Consider the following 17,796-nt stretch of genomic DNA (forward strand, 5'->3'; position numbering starts at 1 on the left):
AAACAAAGGTCAAAAGGAATGCTAAAGGCTTTTGTTAAATTAATATTGAAATCCCATTAACTGAGAGAGAAATATGCACGCCAGGGGTACACATCCTGGTACTGTGCGTGCTGATGGAGCTACAGCTAGAGTCCCAATTCTGGGTTCCTCATGGAAATGGAAAGAAAGGAGATTAGTACACATCAGGATCATGAACAAGTAGAAACCACAGTAGGAAAGAAAAACTGAAGTCAGGGATGATGCTTAAGACAAGTGTGATAGTTGGATTCATCTATCAGCTTGGTCAATCAGTGCCCAAGTAGGTGGCCAAACACCAGGCAGAATGGAGACGGTGAAGGACTTAAATGGAACCTGACACTTCAATTTGTAGCTATTGAGCAGAGCAAGTAGTCCAGCCTAATGGGAGTGGCTTCTATTCAGTACTTTGCAGGCCTAAAGCAGCTGGTGCTCTTGGCTGAGGCACAGACTCTCCTGGACTTCCTTGCTTTCCAGCCTGCAGACTTTGAACTTAACAACTCCCATGATTCCAGAAGCAGATTCCTGAATGACTCTTTTTTCCCGTGGCTGTGGTTCTGCACATGTGCTCCCAGTTTTGTTTCTCGGGGGTGGGGCACACTAATGCACAAGGAAAGCAGAAGAAGACATGGGCAGTGTGCTGAGCACTGACCAGTGGCTCTTGGAGAAAGATAGGCAGGCTTCTTTTGAGCAATTACTGAAAAGACCCTCAACCCTGGAACCCTGGATAGAAGTGATAAAACAATATCAATGTTAAATATTGATTCAATGATATAAAAATATATAATTAAACATTGACATATGATAGAAGAAATTTCAAATCCACATCTGTTCATACAGTTTAGAGGTCACAAAGAGTCCTAGGTTTGATCCAATATATCCACTGAGAATCAGAGTCATCAGAAATTCCAGTAACTTCTGATCCATCAGTCCGTGTTTCTGGTGAAACATATTATGAAAGACTGAGAAAAAAATAATTTATTCTGTGGAGGACTAAGTGATAATCTTAATTCAGAGATTACTACTCTACTGTGAGTTTGAAGTGAAAAAATCCTGACAGACAGAATGCAAGCAAAACCATGAAAATAAAGATTTTCTTTTTTCTTTCTTTTTCTTTTTAAATACTCATTTCAAGATGAGGCTAGAAAATTGCAGATAGCAGCATGTCAAAACTATCCACTGGAAGGAGAAGAGTGCTGATAAAATAGCCTGTCCAACCAGAGAGCAGATCCTACTACAAAGGCCACAGCTAGTATCACTAAGGAAACCAGAGGTCCCCTTCAGCATTCGTAGTATCATTAATAAAAGTGTTTTAAAATGGACTCAGAAGGAAGATCAATGGTGATTATATTAGGAGTTTAAAGAGAATGTACAGGTCAGATGGCATTCCCACGGCCACTTGGAGGGGAGATGGAGAGAAGATCATGGATGCCTTGAAGTGAGGAATGGGCAGTTTATGGAGGAAAAGTCTCTCCCAAGAGTGAAGGTGGAATAGTGAACTGAAAAAGAGCTCCAAAGGGGAACCGACAATGGTGTCAGTCTTCTGTAAGGTGTGTGGTCCTCTGTAAGGTGTGTGGTCTTCTGTAAGGTGTGTGGTCCTCTGTAAAGGTATGTGGTCCTCTGTAAGGTGTGTGGTCCTCTGTAATGTATGTGGTCCTCTGGCCCTTCCATTCTGTTTGCATTTTGAGGGCTTTGTTCATGATTTGTCTTGGCCTGTTTTGTTTGTCAGATGATGCCAGGGTGAGAAATCACTTCCAGCCTTCCTGTTCAAATTGTCTTCTTGCACATGGTAATCTTTTTTTTTTTTAAGATTTTATTTATTTATTATATGTAAGTGCACTGTAGCTGTCTTCAGATCTTATTACGGGTGGTTGTGAGCCACCATGTGGTTGCTGGGATTTGAACTCAGGACCTCCAGAAGAGCAGTCAGTGCTTTTAACCGCTGAGCCATCTCACATCTCCCCCAGCACATGGTAATCTTGATTTAACGTTTTAAATTCCTACTCCCCTGTCACACTAGTAAGAATTTTATGAGAACTCTTCTTAATCAATTCAACATGTGCCAAGGGAACTCAGCAACTTTCATCTCTGGGAATTTCACTATAGGGTTTCCTACGAACACTAGCAGAGAACGATTGAATGGCTCTCTGGTCCAAGTTTTTAATGTGTGGATGAAAATATCAATGGTCACATAGAAATTACTTTAAAAGCCAGTGATAATGGCACATGCTTATGATCCCAGAGATGGTTAAGAGGTAGAAGTAAGAGGGAATCCTTGGAATACAAATGCTTCTTAAAGACAGAAGTGAGCTGAGCTCATCTAGGAAGATGCTGGGGAGACCCAGAAGCCAGGGCAAGAAGACCTCAGCTGTGTGAGGTGCTACAGTGAGAATGTTCTACTTCAGCGGCTGGGGGCTCCAAGTCAGACAGGACCTAACCAATAGCCTCTGCCTGCTTTTGCTTAGACACACCATGTCTCATGGAGCCTCCAGAATGAGAATTATAGATAGATCTCTCTGCTTCTTTCTGTTGTAAGGAAAAATGTAAACTTACCAGTGCCTTGCCCAGCTGCTGAACAGGCCTGTCTTCACACGTCACATCCCTCAGGAATCTCTGGAACCCATCAGGTCTGTTCAGACTCAGCTAATTTCGTACCTGATATTTCTTCCCTAGGATGTTCTTTTTTTTTGAGATGGTTGTTCTTATACATTTTCACACTTAAGTCATTTCCAAACATTACACTCAACCTTACTGTTGTGACAGTTCCTCAGCCATGTGTTAACCATGTGGTTTTCTTGAAATCATAAGCTTGATCAGTTCAGTAGATTGGTTCATGTTTGTCCATAACTCTAATGGAACATCTACAGATGGAGGTTTCATATCTTGCTGTTCACATTTTATATGTTCACATCAGCCCATAAACACTTGGCCTAATCCTAGATAAAATTAACATATGTTGAGTGGTGGTTCCCTTAGAATATGAATATATATATATATATATATATATATATATATATATATATATAATATCAAAAGGTTTTGGGTGTTCCACCCCACCACCCTGTCATAGAATTGGAAATGGATTAAAGTAAAGATAACACAAATTGAGCCGGGCGTGGTGGCATATGCCTTTAATCCCAGCACTTGGGAGGCAGAGGCAGGTGGATTTCTGAGTTCGAGGCCAGCCTGGTCTACAAAGTGAGTTCCAGGACAGCTAGGGCTACACAGAGAACCCCTGTCTTGAAAAAACAAAAAGAAAGAAAAAAAGATAAGACAAATTGGTAATACAGGTGTACAGAGATCATCAAGGACATCTTGAGCTCAGTGTCTGAGTTAATAAAGTAATGCCTGTGATATAATCCTTGGGGCTAAGTGAGGCAAGATGATGTGTAGACCCAGGAACGGAGATGGTGAGAACTGCCTTCTGCATGCACAGTTTACTGAGGGAGATGTGTGTGTGTGTGTGTGTGTGTGTGTGTGATGTCATATCACTGTCACCCATTTGGTGTCAGTGCTGGTGTATTTTGACAGCACTTTTAAAATGATTTTCCTGCCATGTCTTCTCCTCTTCAGACCACCATGTGCTGAGGGAGCCACTAAGCACTTACAGCACTTATAAAAGTGAATGCCAAATTCTTTGGCCAAAACTCATACAAACCCATCACTATTTATCGGAAAACATGGAACAAGATTAGTGATTCAGAACTTTCTCTAGTTTTAGAAACTTGATGCTTTTACTGTGTGTTATGTAACACCTCCAAGTGGTTTCTGAAGCACCACTCCATAGACATAATTTCTCTGTGTCAAAAGAGTGATAGCTGCCTTAACTGGGCCAAACATGACTATCCATGGCTTTTAGAACAGTCCTGATGAGTCTCACAGTCAAATTATTCAGGGCACACTAATTGTTTGGCTCCCAAATGAGTCTCTAGATGCCTTGTGAACTTTGCAGTATTGGCCTGCCTGAACTCTCACCCTGGCTCTCTGTGAGCTGACATTACTGTAAGGAAACTTTACACACATGCAGATAAAATGGACAGGCATGGAGGCCAAGGATGCAGGGAGGAAGTGCTTTGGGGTCAGCATTGGAGAAATCGGTGAAGCCCAGGATGGGGCAGGGAGCCAGCCTCCCGAGACAGGTGCTCCAGGAGATGCACTTTAGTTGAAGGGCCCCTCTGCAGAGAGCTTGGATCCTCCCAGCCTCCATCCAAATTCCCTTTCCTATTACATTTCAGCTGCCAAAATAGCTCTTTGAATTTGGTGCTTAGAAAGATTTAGAGATGCTAAAAATTGCAGCTTTTCCTACAGAGCTATTTGTAAGAGGAAAGCAATGGAGGCCGAGAAGTGGGTTGTTGAGAATAATAGGCCGGGGTTGAAAGGAGAGGAGAATGAGGATCAGGACCGGGCTGATCTTCTGCATAGTGAAATTTCTCAAACCCAAGCTTCCCTGAAGAGTTTTAATTTTTCTTAAGGGAAGGAGAATTAAACTTCTCAGATTTTGTTCATGCATAGATATATATTCTTCAGTGGGGGTAGCCTGAGCTACAGGAGCCTTCTGGCCAGGCATTCTCTATGAGTTCCCATTAGAGTAATTAACCCTTTGGAGTAGGTTTGTCTGAAGAACAGGAGAGACCTCAATATCCTGGGACAAGGAGAGTTGTTCAGCCTGAGTCTGAGACACCACTGTGTCTTTTGAAAACCTTGCCGTCAAACACACTTGATAAGTAAGGTTGGAGCCTCTCCTCCTTAGGATGCTGCACTCAAAGGTATCTGCATGGACATGGAACCATGGTTATGAGTCAACAACCATCCCACCTCTAAATAGCAGGCTGCAGTTAGGCACTGTGGCTCCACCCACTCTCACCATATCCATTATTTGATTTTATTTAGAAACAGGAATTGTTGTTTTGTCTTGAGTCTATAGTCTGTTTAAAACAACCTTTAGATCAGAAACCATCCCAGGAAAAGACTATTTTCTATTGTTTCTCTTAGATGGCTACTGACCATCACTTTCTACTGTCTGTGTTCATTGGTCTTAGAGCTGCAGTTTAATGTGAGTGTATACATGCGTTTGTGTGTCTATGTGTATATATGTGCATGCTGACATGTGCAAGCACCTGGATATATGTTTGCTCATGAGTGAGGAGGCCAAAGTTAACATGTCATTCCTTAGTGGCTATCCACCTTGTTTCTGAGACAGGCTTAAAGCTCAGTAGCAGTTTAGGTTGGCTGACCAGAAGGCCCCAGAGATCTACCTGTGTGTGCATGTACCCTCACCCTCCAGCACTGCAATTACAAGCCCACACTGCCTTTCACACGGGATCTGGAGATCACACTCGTGTTCTCATGATTGCACAGCTAATATGTAAGCAACCTAGTTTTCTCCCTAGCCCCAGGATCCATAGTTTTGATCAGCACCAAATCTCTCTTTCACCCAACAGATGCTCAATATTTGAAGCAACCAGGCTCAACATCTCTTAGCACTATTTTGCATGGTGCAAGATTACCGAATCCAAACTTCAGGGACATTGTCACAACTTGCTGTTTTAGATCTGAGAAACATTTTAAACCTCTGTATGACTGGGATGCACCAAGCCTCATGAACCTTGGTGGATGTTCTGCGTCTCCATCTGAGGAATGACAGAGGAAGTTATGTGCTCAGTCAATCCTTGAGGATTCTCATTTGCAGTTAACAAATTTTAACATACCAGAGTTTCATGCTAGACATACGAGCTTTTTAAAAATATATATCAAAATGCTAGGTGCTTCACTTATTGTCTGAAGAGCTGAAGAGGAACACACTTTGTGTAAGTCTGTCCCATCCTTCCTTCCTCCCTTCCTCCTCCTCCTCCTCCTTCTCCTCTTCCTCTTCCTGGTCCTCCTCTTCTGACAGAGATCTGTCTGCCTTGGGAATAAAGGCACACACCACCACCACATAAATCTCTTCCTGATCCACGAGCTTCCCACACTCTTCACTTGCAACCTATTGTTTATTAGAATTCTCTCTTTGGAGGAATCCTTTCTCTTGACCACACAGTATTTTTAAAAACATGCTCATATTCTGTCCTTTACACAGCATGCCTGATTGTATAACTTCATTAAGTTTAATGTAGTTACAGAGCTAAACTACCATTACCAGCTAGTTTTGTACTGTTTCACCTTAAAAAGAAACTTCCTTCCATTTCCTGGGCTTATCTTGAATGTATATCTTCCTGGGAGAAGTCGTTCATTCCTGTTCTCTGAAGATCTACACCCAGGTACAGCAGAACTGATGGCTTTTGTTCCTCCCTTGCCAGGGTCAACAGTGAGCTCTGGGGAAGCCTCTCTGATGTAGCACTGTCAAGTATGCTTGCCTACACTGTGGCTGCCTCCTCTTTTGTCTCTCCCACGCTCATCAATAATCGGGTCTTAACCCTAGCTTTTATTCATGATTTAAATTTTGATGTTATTGTCTAGCCAAAATCACTAACGTTTTCTTTTAGCTTTAATTAATAATGTGATTTTCTATTTAAGAGGGAGGGCTTTTCTGTCTTACAGGTGCATCTCTTGGAAGGAACAAATTTAGTCTTATAAACTGGCTGGAAAATGTGTCAAGGGGAAAGCACTAAAATTAGACTAAAAGTTGGAGACAAGACTCTATAATTTCAATTTTATAGAGTGTGGAAATGCACTGCCTTCTCTGTAAAAAGTAATAGGAAACTTTTATTCCAAAAACATATCAGGAGTCACTGGTCTAGAAGAGAGTAGACAAAGTCGAGTTTCTGGCCCATTTTCTGGCATCCTGAGGGATGACTAAGAAAGTCGTGCCTGGAAGTGACCTCCTACTTCATTCCTGGTGCCAAGCCCATCATCCCTCAGTATCCTTAGAGCCCCATAAGCATCTCTCCCTCTCCATGGAGCTAATGGCTAGATCCCATCCCACTCACTTGGAAAGGACCGTCCCTGTCCCTGCAGGCCAGACTTGTGGCTTTCTCTCTTCACGTAGGAACTTGAGATGGGTAGGAACTGGAAGACTCAGAGTTAGAATGGATGAAGATAAGTCTTCCGGACAGTTCTGAAGAGGGTCCAATTATATGCAAGGAAAGATAAGTCAGAGTCAGTGCTGGACACTGATGCTGGGGACAGGGTTGCTGGGTGAGGGGTGCCCCGGGAGATAGAAGGAACTCTTCCCTGCCTGTTTTGAGCTGCTCATTCCCATGGCCCTGAGTGTCTGAAAGGGATTCCAAGGCTTCTCTATGCATTTTTAGAGATAGTAAAAAATAGAAGTCAAATATCAAGACCACCTGTCTTTAGACTGGCCTCCAAAGACGAATGCTTCAGGTGTTAGAGATGAAGGCAGTCCCATGTGTATGAGTTACGTCCTGTACAAGTGAGCCACACTGCACACAGCACGTTCTTGTGGAGACTTCAGGCAAAGAGCTTGGTTTGACCAAGGATGTAAGTTGCCCCAGTGTAATTAGACCTGGATCTCCATTCCTAGGCTAAGGAATCGGTGCTGGGTGATGATATTTTGGGAGGAAAACCTTGTTGCAAGAAAAGATGTACTCCTTCCTCTGTCTCACCAAGATTTAAGATAGTTCTGTATGGAATCAAGCATGAGGAAAGAGACAATGGTAACCTCAGGACTTAACCCACAGTGTCACATCCCTCTTTACTAACACTGCCCCCCTCCCCCTGGCCCCAGTGATCTGAAGAGTTTGGAAATATAGAAGAGTTAGACAAACCTTATCGGTGACTCAAATTGTGGTCTGGTTTTATATGGCTGCCCCACGCATGTAATAATCTGTTACACGCCATTCCAGCCATTCTAGAGCTGAGTGGGTACTCAGCGCATGGCAGGCCTCCTGTTTCCATACTGTGCTGTTTTGAACCTTCTTCAGTGGCACCACACTGGATTTGAGTGGAGCTGTGCAACATGGGGAAACAGATTATAAATGCCTTAAAATGACTCAACTTTATCAACATTAAATTTTTAATTCCAAATTTCTTTGTAGTTCATTTATGGGATGAGTTATGACTTTCACCCTCAATCTGGAAGAGTCATATAAAGACATAGAGCATAGCTGGTCATGTTAACTGCTGAATGTAAAGGGAGGAAGTGTGACTGCCCCATAGTGCTTTGTTTCCATAGCTTCTGAGTCAGACACACTCACTGGGATGAAAACAGAATAGTAAATCTTGGCATCTTCTTGGTCCTTGCCACATGAGCCAGCATACTCTGCTGGCTGTGGAGGCAGACACTGGGGATAGGATGAAATATCATTCTAAAGTGCCTGATGAAGATTTCCCCATCACGCCTGGTTATAGGCTGTGGGAAAGATGCTCTGGTAAGGACCCTTTCAGTGGAATCTTGGTTGGAGATAGATCACATTTCTCCTTTGACTATTTCTCTTAAAGCAAAGGGGGAAGGCAGGCTTTAAGAACAGTAACGATGTCACCTCTGTAAAGCCAGAGTAGCCTTATGGATATCAATGTGATAAGATCTGACTGTCTGCAGCATCTCTCAGTTGCATGGCAGAGAGAGGAAGTTGTGTCTTTTCATGTTCCCAGGACTCCCAAAATACTTCTAAAACCAACCACATTTGGGGGCTATGGGGGTAGTTAGAGAGATGGCTGAGCCATTGAAAGCACTTGCTACTCCTGCTAAGGACCCAGGTTCCCAGCTCCCACATTGGGTGACTCATAACTATTCATAACTCCAGTTACTGGCCTCTGTAGTCTCAAATACCTACTCATAGACTAAGCATACATATGGAGTAAAATTAAATAACTCTTAAACCACAGTTGCATCTGCTTAGTGGTGTTTATGAATGGTTTGGCACCTAAGAAGAATGCTGTGAGTCAAACAGATAGAGAGGGTATAGGAGGAAGACCCTGGCCCACCAGGGATCAGGTGAGCTGGCCTTGGGTCATTTGTCCACCTACTCCATGGCTGTGCTGGGCATATGTGTTAGCAGCCTTTCACACAGTCCCTGGGACAGTGATGGCATTCACAGTGGCAAGTCTGGGGAACTTTAAAAGGCCCTTGCTCCAGCGGGACAGAGCCACAGGAGTACCCAGTTGCCATCTTGAGTGTATGTGAGTCCACCATGAACTCTGACTTTAAGTTGTATCTGAAAAACCACTGTGGTTAGAGCCAGGTGTCCTGCTTTAGCAAATTCTAATCACCTATGGCTAGAGAAGGGGAATTAGGGAAAAACAAGCTCAAGTAGAAAGGCTTCATTTACAGAGAACAAAATTACTTGTTCCATGTGGGTCAAAATGGGGTCCTGCATCTGGCCCCCCACAGGGCTAGAGCTACTCATTGAGGTGGACGCTGGAAGTTTAACTGAGCTGCACACCCCTCATCGCCACCGGGCTGGCGTCAGGCTGTGAGAAGCTGCAAGACCCCACTCTGGGGTAGGGAAGGCTCAGTCTGTAGTCCCCACAGACCTGCCAGGAACCGGCTTAGGGGTCCCAGCCCACACAGAGGCAGAGACTGGCAGGTTCTCACTCTTGGGCACCGCAGATGGCACTGAATGCCACAGAAGAGTTGAAAATGGAGCAGGACCCATGACCAGGCTCTGGTCCAGGGCAGAAGGGAAAAGGGCAGGGAAGAGAGCACTCCAGCTGGGTCCCCCAGGGAGGAGAGTCCTAGGCAGGCTCCACAGGCCAGGCAGGTTGGTTTGGTGGAGACCTTGGCTGGGGCTCAGGGAGGCCTCCCTATAAGAGGTTAGACACACTGCTCTTTAGGGGGAAGACTCCAGAACATTGCTCCAGCACTACAGATCCCGATGAGAAGAGGCAGTCCATGTTTTTAAGGTGTTTATTGTTGAAAGGCAGAGAAAGGGAGAGAGTAGAGAAGTAGAGGCCAGCCATGGCCACGTGGAAGAGGGGAGAAGGGAATTTAGGGAGAGGGGGAGCAAGGGAGCAAGAGTAAGAGCAAGAGAATAAGAGAGCGAGGAGGGGGCAAGCAGCCCCTTTTATAGTGGGCTGGGCCTACCTGCTTGTTGGTAGGTAACTGTGGGGTGGAGTTCAGACAGAATACCAGGAGTTTGGGGCATTGTCTATGTGGCTGATGGTCACACACCTCTCTGTGGGGAGGAGGGGCTATGGGACTCTGTAGCTTTGACAAAAGCCAGGGGACCCAGGGGGCATGGCCAAATACCTGCTGTCCCTCATAGGCGGAAGTCACCACCTAATGGGTCATCAGGGTTCAAGGCCTGTGATCAACCGGGGACCAGGCTGTCTGTGTCCGCACAGCTCACGGCCCCATAGTTCCAAGAGCCTGCAGTGTGGTTCTGGTAAGTGATAGATGGGTCAGAGGAGAAGACACAGAGCAAAGCCTTTTTCTGGAGGTCAATCTCCCTGCCCACTCCTTCATAAGGAAGACCCCGTGTATGGACAGATGGGAAGACTGGACACACAGACATGACCCATATTGCACTTTCTGCAGCCCCAAGGTGGGCTGGTGTTAGGGAAGCATGCTTTCAGTTCCCCCACAGAGATGCTTCCATTCATGTCAGCAGGATTTTCTATTGGCAAGGCCACAGCCTGGACCTGCTGGTGTCTGCAGCAGCCCACCTTCAAGGACAATCTGGAAATCTAATTACCAAGAATCAAATTGGATGTGAAATACTTTTTAGGATGCCATGCATTCAGAACAACCCTATTAAAGATCTTTTGGGAAGTGCAAAATTAGCATCTAATTGTTCTGTTTCATAAGTACATGGGGCAAAATGTAATATGCCCAAAACCTTTTTTTAAATGATAAAAGCTTAAGCTTTGACTTCACTGATTTCCAGCATTATTCGCTGAGACTTATGAGTCACTTATGTTAAGTCAGATCAGATTGGTGGCTAAAATATTTGCTTGCAGTAGGGTCATATGTTTGTAGAGAAGTTGGCTTTCAGGCTATGAGGACACATGTGCATGGGGCAGGTAGGCTTTTTGGCCCTGTCTTCAAGTTGTTTTCTATAGCTGTGATAAAGTACCCCAACAAAAGCAACTTGTGGGGAAAAGGCTTTATTTTAGACTGCAGATCCTGGAATTAGTCCATCACAGCAGGGAATTCACAGGTAGGGAACTTGAGAGCCTTGAGCAGAGACAATGAATTAGTGTATGCATACCTGTGCACAGCTCACTTCCTTACTTTGTTTTGGGGTTTTGTTTTGTTTTGTTTTGTTTTGTTTTGTTTTGTTGTTGTGTTATTTTGTTTGTTTATAGACTCCAGGACCCAAACTTAGGGAATGGTACCTCTGAGGTGTCTTCTATCTACATCAATTAACATAATCAAGACAGCCCCAGAAAGACATGCCCTCGGGCTAAACTGATCTAGACAATTCTTCACTGAGAATCATTTCCTGAGTTATTCTGCATTGTGTCAAATTGACAAAACCAACCATTGCAGGCCCTGTCTAGAAAGCAGTACCTTCAGCGGATGGAAAGAACACTGTTAACTGGTAGCAACAGTGGCATGAAGCTGAGGTAATGAGCCCAGGGCCATTCTTTACCACAGTGGTGATGACATAGGTATACCTCACAGGAATGAAGTGAGACAATTGGAGGAATGAAGGTGTGAATCTCCACAGCTATTGGGGCCCTTTTTCCTATGAGATATGCAGCAGACCTTCTGTGTTTATTGATAATTAGCTTTTCTTAAGGGAAGGGAGAGAGAGAGAGCAACTGTAAGCACTTCCTTGGGTGATGCAGTTTGGATGTTGAATACCACCAAAGTCCATGATGCTGTTGAAAGTTAGTAGAACTTTGAAGAAGTGGGGCTACACAAATATGCAGCTCAATGTCACAGTCAGCATAAACTAAATAAGTTACTTCATTGATTAAAAAGAAAGACCAAGGCTGAGAAAGCTCCAGTGGTGTGTGTGCACATATCTTGAAGAATAAGGGGGACACTATATCTCCACAATTTCTCAGACCTGCATTCTGGAGAGAAGAGATTGGAGGATATGATTTATGTCAGCCAACAGTATGTATCCCAGGAGAGCGTGATGTGTGGACGTAGGAAATGCTTGTGGCTCCTCAGCTCTCTTTGTCACTGTTCCAGAGCAGTGTGTAGCCCAGATACAGGACACCCTGGAGCCAGAGTGTGGAAGACACACAGCAGGGGTCCTGATGACACATGACAGATAATTAACAGGAACAAAGAGCAAACCTACACTCCTATGAGTCTCCAGAAGGCTGGAGCTGCTTGTAAACACAGCACAAACCAGCCCACAGCACCTGGCAACAGGCTCCACCAGCAGGATCCTCCTGAGATCCTTTGATATTTAAAATTTTACTTTGTCATCTTGTCCTAGAAAAGGGTTAAATGCTACTTTTAAAAGTACACCTGACTCAGTGGAATTGAAAATGTGTGTATTACATAATATACACAACAGTGCCTAGCACTGAGCCAGCCAATGTGTGTGGAGCTTCCTGGGGATAGTCTTGGCACCATTATGAAGCAAGAGCAGGTTGCTCAGGACTCAAGTAAACCAATTGTTTCCATCTCCCAGGAGTACAGCACACAACACGCAGGAGCAGAGTAAGAATTAAAGTATTCTGGTTTATTAGCAGCTGAGCAGGGCACAATGGTCCCTGAAATAAAATGGTGCATTAGGACACAGCTCTGAGGTATGCAAAGTCACTAGGCTATTCAGTCTCTCTCTGTTCCTTCTTTACCAACCCACTCCCAAGTGAAGTTTTAATCCTGGGCTTTCCATCCTGTCTGCAAGGGATGGAGACAGAGACTCTGGGGAGTCTGCTCTAGCCAAGCTCCCACACCTAGATGCACATTTGAGAAGGTGTGAGGTGCCACCAGGTCAGCAGGACCAGCCTCTGTTGGCTGCTGTGGTGCAGGAGGCTGAGAAGAAGGCTGGTGTTTTGAACATCGGTCAAGCAACACAGTATGCCATAAACAGTTCAGTTGAATATATTGTTATTGTGTGGGGTTAGAGGAGAGAAGCCAGCCTGTAGTCACAAGAACTCTTAAGATAGGCTACAGCGCTGCAACCCTACCCGCCCACCCACCACATCCCTCCCTGCTGCCTATCATTGGCTTAATAGTGTTTCTTCATTTCTAAAATAAAAGTTATTTTTTTCTTTTTCATATGTGTAAGTGTTCATGTATGTTCGAATGTGTGGTAATACATGAGTGCATGGGTGTCCATGCATATGCTTCAAATATAAAAATATTTACACATTTTATATCTGCAATATCATGAAGTATCTAATAAAGAATGGTGTGTGTGTTAAGCAGAAACTATTCCTCCCTGTGAGTGGTTCATAGAGTAAGAAGTCCTGCCACAATTGTGGGTGGGTCTTCAAATTTAAAGATGTCTTAGAAAAGGACCCTTTCCATGACAAAATCATCCTGTTCCACAGAGAAAAGTTTGTCTTTTACACAGACCAGGCTAGGAATTTCAAGGACCTCACAGTCCACCAATACTCCTCAATGTGTCTGTCTGATGTCCAGGTTTGGTAGAGTAGTAAAGAACAGGAAAGTTCCAGAAGAGTAATACTGAGGTCTGTAAGTTCTCGCATTGGTGTTTGTTACAGTGACGAGTCCATGGGGTGAACAAGAATGGCAAAGGCTTTCTAGAGGCTCACATCACAGGTTTGAAGGTGCTGCTTGGGGACATGTTGTTACATATTCTGGCCTGAGTGGTTTTTCTTCATTTGACACAGGCTAGAGTCATTTGGAAAGAGGGAACTTCAACTGAGAAAATGCTCCAACCAGATTGGCCTGTGGGCAAGCCCATGGGACATTTTCTTGATAGATTGATATGAAAAGGCCAGCTCATTGTGGGTAGGACCTGGGCTGTTAGTCCTGAGTTCTATAAGAGAGTAAACTGAACAAGCTAGAAAGCAGCATTTCTCCATGACCTCTGCATCAGTTCCTGCCTCCAGGCTCCCACCTGTTTGATTGAGTTCCTGTTCTAACTTCCTCAGTGATGGAGTATGACCGTGCGTTGTAAGGGGAAATAATCCTTCCCTCCCCAAGGGGACTTTGATCATGATGTTTTACACAGTAATAACATGTTTTATAATTCTGGATGAGAATTTTTTATATTTATTTAGTGTTATGCATAAATGCATACTTTTAGAAGTCAGAGCATGGCTTATTGCTATTGGACCTCCTGTCTGCAAGGAGGGGTCCTGGGAATTGAACTTAGGTTATCAGGCTTGGCAGCAAGTTCATTTACCTGATAAACTCTCTCACCAGGTCAACTTATGTCAGCCAGTAATTTGTACCCTTCTATGTAACATGGAATGATAGCAGTTTATATCAATCATAAAGTTAAAACATAGTGAACCATTGGTGGTGGGGACCACAGTTCTGTGGTTATTAAATTTGCTGTTTATCCATCCCTCCATGTGCTCAGCATCCTGTCTTTCGTTCACCTTCTGCCATTCACAGAATTTTCCCACCTCTGCAGAACACAGGTGGGGCGCATACAGTGACTTTAGGTTTCAGAGATGCGTTGTGTCTGACTGACCTTTGACATTGGAATAGAGCATTCACTCAGTTGTTGGTCTGAGTCATCCTGGACACCCAGGTAGGGTGGTGCTTGTGAGCCGGGACATGGGCAAAAATAGAACAGGACAGAGAGTGCATATGTTCTGTGCTGGCCAGGTGAGAAACAGAGGCCCACTGAGAAGCAAATGCATCAGGTATGACAGGTGGTCGCTGTCAACATGAAAGTGGTAGCCCAAGACCAGATGGGAGGACTCTGCAGACATTTTCCCCTGTTGAGCTGTGCTGGGAGAGGCTGTGGATTCTCCAGGGCCAGGCTGGATGCCGACCAATTGAACCCAAGAGTGGGTGGCGGCTGTGGAACAGTGCTGAGGATGAAGAGAAGTGAATAGGGAGTTTTGAGGGTCCCTGGATCCACCAGGACACTGGTTCAAGGTCTAGTGAATGAAGTCCTAGGTTCTGATTTGGGACAGAGGACAAGTGTGGGACATTGGATTCTGCCTCGGAAGATCCCCTCGTTTTTGTGAGGCTCTAGTCCAGCAAACTCAGATGCATTGCCAGAAGGGTGAGTGTTTATGCATGGTGCAGGTGCCTGGTAGGTACCGACCATGGCACAATGAAGATGCATTATGACATGGTGGCAGGGCAGCACAGAGCTGCAGCCACTACTTCCTAGGGACAGGATCTTTCTCCCATTCCAAAGTGCCTTACCACAACATCCATGTCTCTCAGGGATCTACTCATTCCACAGAAATTTACAGCACACCCTTGAAGTACTAGCCTCCCATCCGCAGTTCTTGACACTCACAGTCCTGATTCACAGCGCCTCAGCCCTTACGTAATCCATGTCGCCTGTCATTGGCCACTAAAGGGTCCAGGTATATATATAAATCACTGCAGAGGAGGAGTTGCCTCGTGTGTCTGGGACACTCTACTGCAACTTGCTTGCAGCCACATTTCTGTCTTACCAGCAAAGAAAATGTGAGGGAAATAATTCTAGCACCCTAAGCTCTGTGTAAGAGAACAGACATGAAAACAGGAGTGGGGTGGGGGCTGCAGGGAGGGATGGGAAAGTGTGGGGTGGATTCCTTAGCTGTGGTTCTCATGTCTCTGCCACACAAGGTATAGTGAGTGTACCTATAAAGTGTTTCAGAAACATGAGAGAGAGAGAGAGAGAGAGAGAGAGAGAGAGAGAGAGAGAGAGAGAGAGAGAGAGCACACACACACACACACACACACACACACGCTCACACTTGTAAGTAGGTCTGTGAGGTCTGTGGGCTAGGGGCAGTGCTGCAAGTGCCTGGTCAATACATGGTACCTGCCACTGCATCCTCATCTGGTGGACCAGGATAAAGCACCCGTGGTCCTCTTTCATAAGTTCTCACACTTTTGTGAGATCTCCTCCCTCATTATGTAATTACCACAGAGCCTCACCTCTTAGAGTCATCACCATGGGAGTCAGGACGCCAATATAGATTTCTTACAGGGAGACACAAACATTCAGCCCATGGCAGATTACATCTGGTTGTTGTTGTTGTTGTTGTTGTTTTGTGACTGCCAAGGTTGACTTCTAGGGCTGCGTGTCCTCAGAAGGTGATCTCCAACATAGGAACGCTGTCAGCCCCAGCCTTACTGTCATATCACAGGGTACTTTCACCCAGGCCTTTCCTACCTCAATGTAACATACCTAATCCAGAAGGTGTAATGGAAAGGTAGGATACCCCAGTATGTTGGCATCCACACAGGAGAGGCCAAGGCAGGACAACTGCAGAAAGGGCAGTACCTGAGCAGAAGGAGCCTGAGAACTGTGGACAGGAAGCAAGCAAGTAACTTTGCCATGTTGTTGGGCTCTGTCATTAGGGAACTAGCTACTTTGGATAGTTTGGGGAAAGAAATTAGGCAGGGTTACTAAGAACTGGGAGGATGGGGCTGCTAGGGTGGAAATATGTGGCAGGTGGGGGCTGGAAGGATATTCCCTACCCAACAAGGGGTATCTAAAGTATGACAGGACCAGGGAGGTGGCCTGCAGGTATGCAAATGGGAAACCAGGTCTTGAGGAAAATGGGAAGAAGAGAGGTCAAGGGCAACATGAAGACTTAAAACAACTAAAAGACTGAGCCTGTATTTTCTTCAAATCCATGAAACTGCAGTTCATAAAGCAGATTAGAGGTTAAGAAATGATTGAAGAAGGCAACACCAACTTCTGCTCTACACACACATACAAATACACAGGCACACAGACACACACTCATGCGCACACATTCATACAAACATACCCACACACCCACATAGGGTGGGCGGAAAAGGAAGAAGAAGAGGAAGAGGAGGAGGAGAAGGGCAAGAAGGAAAAGGAGAAGGAGAAAGAGAAGGAGAGAGACTGAGGAAGAGAGTACAACTTAAGAAGGAAAGCCTTTTCCTTGGCTCACAGTTGGAGGGCATAGTCCATGACAAGGCAGCCGTGGCAGCAGGAGTGCAGTCATGAACCCAAGTGATATGGTGCTCAGCTTGCTTTTTCTTCTTTATTTCCTGTGGGGACCCCACCCATGGAATAGTGCCATTCATAGTTGGCATGTGTCTTCCTGCATCAACTAACCCAGTTTAGGCTCTGTTCACTGGGGGTTAACCACATAACTATAGCATTAGGGGTCCCCTTCTGATATGCTCACCTTCTCAGTAATGCCTTTAGGACCTGGGATATAGTCCAGGGGTATGTGTTCTGGACTGCTACGATTATGCAGGGAATGTGGGTCTATAGATTGTGTCAACTGGTGCAATGCTGCCTTGGGAAATGTTAAGCCTATATGAACAACACTAACTGTGCTTTGCCCACATGGCTCATCTCAGAACAATGAGACTATTTTTCTTTTATAGTTCTGAGAACAATTCTCCAAAAAAAATCCCAAATCTCCAGATTGGCTGTTTGCCACCCCAAGGTGACTCCAGCAGAGGGAATTCTGCTCCCTGGCAAGCAGATGTCCTGGGTGGCCTTTACAGCGAGATTTTCTAACACTAGAATACTATTATGTTCATACTGCTTGTCTGCTGACTAAAACCACTAGCTAATTACTGGCAAGTCTGAGTCTAATAGTACCAGGGATGAGTCAAGCTAGACCTGTAAGCATACGACACCATTCCTTTTAAAGAGGGGTGCACCTGAGTGCTTGATTTCAGAAGAAAGGCACAGCACTTCCTCACTGCAAGTGCTGGCAGTCTTACTTGATTGGTCCATGTGACAAACTTTGCCATCATTTCAGGCTTTTGCTGATAAACTTAACTCTACTTTATTCAGGCAAAATGCCAAAGAAATTATTATTAATTGCGGA

The 17,796-nt window shown here is 44.8% G+C and overlaps 1 protein-coding gene across 2 annotated transcripts in view, besides 1 other annotated feature; it reads left to right on the plus strand.

Annotated features, from left to right (window-relative positions):
• Dpp6 (dipeptidylpeptidase 6) overlaps positions 1–17,796 on the plus strand; it is a 910,144-nt gene that overhangs the window by 103,117 nt on the left and 789,231 nt on the right. The window lies entirely within an intron of this gene.
• Positions 1,140–2,168: an enhancer, noted in NCBI's record as "Hh enhancer in Dpp6 alternatively spliced variant intron". NCBI's record gives its function as "Hedgehog-responsive enhancer" and the evidence as "EXISTENCE:reporter gene assay evidence [ECO:0000049][PMID:26912062]".

This window comes from Mus musculus, chromosome 5 (assembly GCF_000001635.26).
Source record: "Mus musculus strain C57BL/6J chromosome 5, GRCm38.p6 C57BL/6J".
NCBI lineage: Eukaryota > Metazoa > Chordata > Mammalia > Rodentia > Muridae > Mus > Mus musculus.